The 8,797-nt window shown below is 39.0% G+C and overlaps 1 pseudogene; it reads left to right on the top strand.

The window, feature by feature from the left end:
- Positions 1-3,114: 3,114 nt before the first annotated feature.
- Positions 3,115-4,123, top strand: LOC140498158 (enoyl-CoA hydratase domain-containing protein 3, mitochondrial pseudogene; annotated as a pseudogene).
- The last annotated feature ends 4,674 nt before the right edge of the window (positions 4,124-8,797 follow it).

Genomic DNA, 8,797 nt, shown 5'->3' with positions numbered 1-8,797 from the left:
TGCCCTGAGTTTTTCACAGGTGTACCCTGAATTGTATGGGACTTAGCCTTGTAATCACACAGGCATTCACAAAATGTCCCCTAGTTATATGGAACTTATTTTTGAAATTGTTCTCCTCTGTAAGAGTGTACAGGATCTTTGGAAATTTTCTGCAGTTCCTCTTGCAAAGAATAATAATGTGCTCTGAGCAAAAATGCTTGAGAGCTACAGGTCACATTCACAGAAGAAACATGGTACCTGTAGTTATAAACATCCTCACATGGTCTGGGTATGGCACTGACCTAAAGTCTCTCTAGGTTCTCTGCTGGGTCTGGGTCTGGCTCACTTAGACCATTTGCATTCAGTTCAATAGATTGGGATGCTTTTCCCAGAAGAGTAGCCACATGGCTATAGTTAGTCTCTGAGAGTCCTAGGGTTAACCCTGCTGTTGAGGAAATACATTACAACTACTTGTCACTCTAGTTCCTGAATCCCCACCTGTGTGCTTCTCAGTTACAGGAAATCAGCCACAATGACACCGCTGACTTAAAATAAAAGATTATTCTGAACTTAACATAGAAAGAAATGAACACTTTCATACATAGATTGTGCACGGGGGAAAAAAACAAGTCTTTAGTAAGTACAGCTTGTTTTGTCTTTTATTTTATTTTTTTCTCCAAATATATTAATTTATTTTCAGTTTTCAGCAATCACTTCCATAGGTTTTAAATTTTCTCCCCCTCCTTCCCCGAGATGGCATGCATTCCTATATAGGTTCTACACATGCATTCCTACTCAACACATTTTTACATTAGTCATGTTCCATAGAATTAAAATGAGTGGGAGAAACCATGAGGAAAACAAAACAAAAGAGGAGAAAATAGTCTTCCTAACTCTTCATTCTGACTCCATAGTTCTTTCTCTGGCTGTGGATGACACTTTGCATCATGAGTCCTTTGGAAATGTTTTAGGTCCTTGCATTGATGGGAAGGGCTAAATCTATCAAAAGTCAGTCCTCACACACTGTGGCTGTTACTTATATAATGTTCTCCTGGTTCTGCTCATCTCACTCAGCATCAGTCCATATAAGTCTTTCCAGGTTTTTCTGAAGTCCACCTGTTCATCATTTCTTATAGCACAATAGTATTCCATTACATTCATATACCACAACTTGTTCAGCCATTCCCCAATTGATAGGCAAGCCCTCAATTTCCAGTTCTCGGCCACCACAAAAAGAGTGGCTATAAATACTTTTGGACGTGTGGATCCTTTCCCCATTTTTATGATCTCTTTGGGATACAGCCTTAGAAGCAGTGTTGCTGAGTCAAAGGGAGTGAACATTTTTATAACCCTTTGGGCATAGTTCCAAATTGTTCTTCAGAATGGTTGGATCAGCTCACAGCTCCACCAACAGTGAATTAGGGTTTTGCCTTTTAAGTATGTAATATATTCAACATATAATTTTTAAAGATGTCCTGCTTGTCTGTTTCTTTCTGTTCTCTTTTGTGCATTAAAAAAATTCTTCAATTACCCTCTTATTTATTTTCTTTTTTTGTCAACCATATCATTAGCCTCATTTTCCCTCCCACCTCCCTTTCCAAAAATTAAAAAGGAAAAAAGATAAACAAGGTCCTTGTAAAACTATCTATACTTAAACAAAACAAATTTGCATATTACCCTTGTCCAAAATACATCTTATTCTTTACCTTGAATTCATCATTCCTCCATCAGGAGGTGGGGAGCATGTTTCGGCAGTTCTCTGGAAGAATGGAAGATGAGATTTCTTTCAAAGTTGATTTTCTTTACAATGTTGGTATTACATATGACGATTTCTGGTTCTGCTCACTGCATTATGCATCAGTTCCCACAAGTCTTCCCCGGTTGTTCTGAAGCCGACTCTTTTGTCACTTCTTTTGGAGCAATAATATTCAGTCATTCCTCACTTGATGGGCATCCCCTTGGTTTCCAGTTCTTCACCATTACAAAAAAAGTGGCTATAAATATTTTTGCACGTGTTAAGCAGCTGCTCTTCTAATTTTCCCCTGTCACTTCACCCAAGTCATCAACCCTGCTCTGACCTCACTTGCCTCTTTTCACACTTGACTCATCCAATTCCACATTGTCATCCATCTTTCTCTCCTTGTCTTCTCACTTGACAAATCTTCATGCTCTGCTGATTCTCAGTCATGTATCATCACCCCCACCTGCCATCTCTGCTGGCTGTTGACTGTTCCTGGAGGAAGCCATGCCAACATGAAGGCAGGATCCTCTAGAAATTCATATAATCTCATCTCAACTACAAACAAAACGTTTTATTCTTTCTTGGTCATTTCTCTATACCACTCCCTTCACTGTGTCTTCCAAACCTCTTCTCTCCACAAGCCCCCATTGCCTTCTCCCTCCCCCTCTCCCCAGAGACCATACCCTTTCTGAGACCCTCCCTGTCCTGGTTGGTGAGCCAGTGCCACGGGTGCCCATAATAGCTAGATAGTCCCAGCCATTTATTATTTTATTCCCTGGCCATGTTCTTATCAACTGCCCTGCAGCTACACATGTACCCTTTGTCTGCTCCTCTATCCCCACATCTCTATCTCCTTACCCTTAGGGCAGCTAGGTGGTGCAGTGGATAGAGCACCAGTGCAGGAGTCAGGAGGACCTGAGTTCAAATTTCACCTCAGACACTTGACACTCACTAGCTGTGTGACCTTGGGCAAGTCACTTAACCCCAACTGCCTCATTCTGGGTCATCTCCAGTCATCCTGATGAATATCTGGTCACTGAATTTTCAGATGGCTCTGGAGGAGAAGTGAGGCTGGTGACCTGCACAGCCCTCCCTCACTCAAAGTCAAGTGTAAGTCATGTCATTATTTCTCTGATGGCATGGTCTTCTTCGGCAAGGAAGGACAAACACACACACAGTCAGTCTCCTTACCCTGAAGTCCAGTTCTGAAACCATAATAAAATCACTATTGTTATTTCTTCATGGAAAGGTCTGTCTCTACTGAATTTGACTTCTTTTCCAAGATCTATTTTTTATTTTTGTTCATTCATTTCAGTTGTGTCCAGCTCTTTGTGACCATTTTTTTTTTTTTTTTGGCAAAGATTACTGGATTGGGAGTCTGGTCGCCTAGGTGTCAGCAGCGAACCCAGAACCTCTATGTCCCTCTCCCTCCATGACCATACTCTCCTGTTCAATGACCACCACTATTTATCTGCTAGCCATTACGTCCTGAGGACCCAGCCACCTCCCGGGCTGCCGGTGGGCTCTGCTAGCCTCCTGCTCCTGTAGTGGGGGGACAGGAGGCGGGGTGGCCAGGGCCAGACAGCTACAGCCCGAACAACAGCTCACCATCTGCCTGCAGCTGGATGGCATCCAGACCATTATCTTGAATAATCCAAAGAAAAGAAATGCTCTGTCATTACCTATGCTGAAATCTCTCTAAAATGACATTCTCCATGACATGGAAAGCAAAGATCTAAGAGTCATTATCATTTTAGCTGAAGGCCCTGTATTTCCTTTGGCCATGATTTAAAGGAATTAACTGATGAGCAAAGTCAGGATTACTATGCTGAAGTATTTCAGACATGTACTGAGTTCATGATGTTAATTCAGAAACACCCTGTCCTCATCACTGCCAAAGCAAATGGTTTAGCCACTGCTGCAGGTGGTCAGTTGTGACATTGCCCTGGTGAGTGAAAAATCTCGTTTTATGATTCCTGGTGTGAATGTTGGATTCTTCTGCTCCACTTCAGCAGCTGCCCTGGGGAGAGCAGTTCCTAAAAAGGTTCTTAGAAATGCTATTTACTGGGGAGCCCATCACAGCCCAGGAAGCAATGCTTCCTGGGCTGCTCAGCAAGGTGGTTCCAGAAGAGAAGTTGGAGGAGGAGACCATGAAAATAGTCCAAAAGATCTGTACATCAAGCTGGTCTGTTGTGGCAATGGGCAAGGCCACTTTCTACAGGCAGCTGACCCAGGACCTGAAGAGTGCTTACTGTCTCACCTCCCAAGCCTTGATGGACAATTTGGTCACTTGATATGAGCAGGAGGGAATCACAGCCTTTATCCAGAAGCACAAGCCTGTATGGTCACACTGGTAGGCACGAACCACTGGAGGTATCCAGAAGAAATGAAGCCAGTCCAGGAAAGCCCAAACTTCCTCAAATGATTGTAAAATGATACCTTTCATTTTCATTATCTGCAATGTCTTATGTGTAAGCTTATGGGTTTGATTTCAGAGCTGGGGCCTTAGAAGTTTCACTGTGGAGTTCTCTTCCCTTTTCCTACATCTGCCTCTAGTTCTCAAGAACATAGATTCATTGTTCTATGAGACCAAGGACATTGTTGAAAAAGTTGAAATTTCCAAGCTGAAATTAGCCTGACTGCAATTTATTTCATTTTAGAGATTCTAATTCCATGAGATATGACATGCAAATAGATAATAATAATGAAACATTATTCAGAATATAAAACGTGAAAAAAAAAGATTACTGGATCAATTTGCTCTTTCCTTCCCCAGTTCATTTTAGAGGTGAGGGTTAAGCCAACAGGGTTAAGTGACTTGCCCAGGGTCTTAAAGCTAGTAAGTATCTGAGGCCAGATTTGGACTCAGGTTTTCCTGACTCCAGGCCCAGCACTCCATCTAGTGCATCACCTAGTTGTCCTTATACCCTATCAAATCCCTATAACATTTAAACTACAACACTCCTCCCTGGTTACTACTCCCTTAAATAATTATCTTCCTCATTTGAACGTAAGTGACTTGAGAGCAGAAACAGACCCCAATCTATCTCCAACACTTAGCACATTGCCTAGCATATATTAAGCCCTTAATAAATGCTATTTAATTCTCTCAGCAGAGATTGCCTCCTACTTTGCTGAGCAAATAAACGCTGTCTGCCATCGACTTCCTCCACATCCATACTCATACCTCAAAACTCTTCTCTAAGATTTTTGACCTGCCCAAACCAATGGCCTTACTTCAGCCCTCACCTACTCCCAACTCTCACAGCTTTTGGTACTGCTGACCACTCTTTCTTCCCTTAGGTTCTGTGACACAACTTTTTCTTGATTCTTCTACTGTACCTTCCTGCCTGGTCCTTCTCAGCTTCCTTAGTTGAATCATCATTGATGTTAGCATGGATATTGCCCAAGATTCTGCCTTGACTTTCTTCTCTTTACCTTATTGACCTCCTTTATTCAAATATCACCTCTACACAAATTACTCCGGAATCTACATATGCAGCCCTGATTTCTCTCCTGGGATTTAGTTTTGTATCATCAGCTGCCTGTGAATATTTCCTCCCGAAGGTCCTCAAATTCAGTGTCGTAAGCATATACCAAATAAGATACATATGTAGAGTTCTTTGCAAATCTCAAAGTGTTATATAAAGGGCAACTGGTGATGGTGGTGGTATTATGATCACCATCTCAATTTATATTTCTCCATGAGCTTTCTCCTTCTTCAAACATTCCTATTTCTGTTTAGGGTACCACCATTCTTCTAGTCACACAGATTTATAACCTGACTCATCCTCCCTATTTCTAATCAGTTGCCAAGTCTATTTCAGTTATGATTCTCATATCTGTCCCCTTTTCTTCACTCACATAGCCATCATCCTATTTCAGACCTTCATCACCTCTTGCCTAGATTATTAAAATAGTCTCCTAATTAGTCTTCTTTTTAAAAATACTGTTTTATTTTCCACCAATTAAGTTTCCCCAATTATATGTAATGACAATTTCATCATTCATTTTCACAAGATTTTGAGTTCCAAATTTTTCTCCCTCCCTCTTTCTCCTCCCCTCTTCCTAAGATGACAAACAATTTGATATAGTTTATATATGTGCAATCATGTAAAACATATTTCCATATTAGTCACAGTTGTGAAAGAAGAAACAGACCAAAAGGAAAAAAACAAACAAAAAAAAAGTGAAAAAAAGTACACTTCAATCTGCAATCAGAGTCCATCAGTTTTTCATCTGAATATGGATAGTATTTTCCATGTTGAATCTTTTGTAATTGTACTGGATCACTGTATTGCTGAAAAGATCTAACACAATGTTGCTGTTACTATGTACAGTGTTTTCCTGGTTCTACTCATTTCACTTTGCATCAGTTCATACAAGTCTTTCTAGGTTTTCCTGAAATCTGCTTGCTCATGACTTCTTATTGCACAATAGTATTCTGTTACATTCATATGGCACAACTCAGTCATTCCCCAGTTGATGGGCATCCCCTCAATTTCTAATATTTTGTCACCATGAAAAGAGCTGCTATAAATATTTTTGTATATGTAGATCTTTCCCCTTTTTTAACGATCCCTTTGGGATACAGACCTAGTAGTGGTATTGCTGGATCAAAGTGTATTCTCAGTTTGGTTGCCCTTTGGACATGGTTCCAAAATTCTTTCCAGAATGGCTGCATCAATTCACTGCTCCACCAACAGTGTCCTAATTAGTCTTCTTGCTTCTAGTAACTTCTCTCTCCAAATAATTTTTTACATGGCTACCAAAATAATCTTCCTAAGGCATAGGACTGATTATGTTTTCCTGTTGCCTTTAGAATAAAATAAAAACTTCTTCATTTGGTCTTTCAAGTCCTTCACAATCTGGTTCCCATTTACCTTTCTAGTGTAATAACCTTCTCAAAGACCTGGGGAATTGTATTTCTTTCCAGCTTGGGAACAGAAGGAGGCAATACAAAATTATGACTGGAGGGCAAAGTTTCCTCCTGTACATTGAGAGAAAAGGAGAAGAAAGAGGAAGGGGAGAAGAAAAGAAGGAAGTGGTATGGATGTCCAACATACAGTGTAAAAGTGAAATCGTAATGGCTACATCTGCAGTCTTCTTTTTTTAAATTAAATTTTATTTTCTTTATTAGCAAAAATATCTTCTCTCTCTCTGATTCTCTCTCTATACACCCTCTCTCTCTTCCTCTCTCCCCCCAAATAAGAAAGAAAAAAAAATAAAACTTCTGTTTCAAACATGTACAGTTAACCAGAAAATATTACCACATAAAATATGTTAAAAAAAAAGTCTCATTTGTACACCGAGTTACCTCTTTCAGGTGGTGGGCAGCATGTTTCTTTATTAGTCCTCTGTTAATTGTGGTGGATAAGCATGCTGATCACAGACCTTAAGTCTTTTAAAGTTGTTTGATTTTAAATATTGTTGTCTTTGTAAAATTTATTCTCCTGGTTTTGTTTACTTCACTCTGTGTCAGTTCATCAGTCTTCTCAGATTTCTCTAAAACCATTTCCTTCTTAATTTCTTATAGGACAATAGTATTCCATCACATTTATATACTCTAAATTATTCAACCATTCCCCAGTTGTTGGGCATCTTCTCAGTTTCCAGTTCTTTGCCAACACAGAACTATAAATCTTTTTGTACATCCTTATTTAGAGTTTGCCTTACTTAGGATTAATACGTCCTTTAACATGTGCCCCTTTAATTCCCAATTTTCCAGTCTTTTCTCTTCCTCTTATTTCTCTCGAGTAGAATGCATTTCTGTAGCCATCTCTCTCTCTCTCTCTCTCTCTCTCTCTCTCTCTCTCTCTCTCTCTCTCTCTCTCTCTCTTTCTCTTTCTCTGTATATTCTTCCCTCCTTTCACCAGTTCAGGTGAGTGAAGTTCAAATACCACCCACTCCCCTCACCCTTTCCTCCTTGTTTGTGCCATCTTATATACTTGTGCACCTTGATTATGTGAGATAATTTCCCCTAATCTTCCTTTCCCCTTACCCTCTAGTATTCCTTTTCCTCTCCCTCTCCATTTTTCCTTTTAAGATCATCAAAACATAACAGAAGTACTTCCAGGCTCTCTGTCTAATTATACTTCCTTTGATAGTTCAAAGGAGATATATGTATTATTTCTATATAATAAAATATAAGCAGTTTATCCTTGTTTAATCCTATATGGGTGTTCATTCATGTTTATCTTGACTCCAGCATTTACACTTCAAAGTTTCTACTTTGCTTTCTACATAGCTCTGGTCTTTTCATTAGAGATGCTTGGAAGTCTTTTATTTCATTAAACAATCCATTTCCTCCTGTAGTACTATACTTAGTTTTGCTGGGTAAATTATTCTTTGTTGTAAGTCCATATTTTTTTCCTTTGGAATATTATATTTCAAGTTCTCTGTTCTTTAATAGCAGTAGCTGCTAAATCATATGTAATCCTTACTGTGCTTTCTCCATACTTGAATTATTTCTTTCTGGCTGCTTATAGAACTTTCTCTTTGACATGGATGCTCAGAATTTTGGTTGTCATGTTCCTTGGCATTTTCATTTTGGGGTTTCTTTCATAAGATGGATTTTTTTTATTTTCATTTTTTCCTCTGGTTCTAAGACATCTAAGGAAGTTTTCTTTTATGACTTCTTGAAATAAGATGTCTAGACTTTTTTGGTTATGTCTTTTAGGTAGTTTGATGATCCTTAACTTTTCTCTTCTTGATCTGTTTTCAGTTATCCCCATGAAGGATCTTACATTTTTTCTATTTCTTAGTCTTTTGACTTTGTTTTATTATTTCTTGTCTTCTGGAGTCATTGACTTCTATTTGGTTCAGCCTACTATTCAGAGAATTTGTTGCTTGGGCAAGGTTTTATACTTCTTGTGACAAGCTATTCATTCCTTTTCCAATTCTTTCTGCCATAGTACTTATTTTTTTCTAATTATTTCCTCAAATGTCCTCATTTTATTAATGAAAAATTTTAAACTCTTTAAAAAGTCTACTGCTTCATCTCTTCTTGGAACTTTCGTTGAATTTGTGCCCAAGACGTGTTTTTCTTTGAAACATTGCTTATAGATGATTTGGACT

The sequence above is a fragment of the Notamacropus eugenii genome, chromosome 4 (genome assembly GCF_028372415.1).
Source record: "Notamacropus eugenii isolate mMacEug1 chromosome 4, mMacEug1.pri_v2, whole genome shotgun sequence".
In the NCBI taxonomy this organism is placed as follows: Eukaryota; Metazoa; Chordata; class Mammalia; order Diprotodontia; family Macropodidae; genus Notamacropus; species Notamacropus eugenii.
This window is presented reverse-complemented; position numbering and strand designations above follow the sequence as displayed.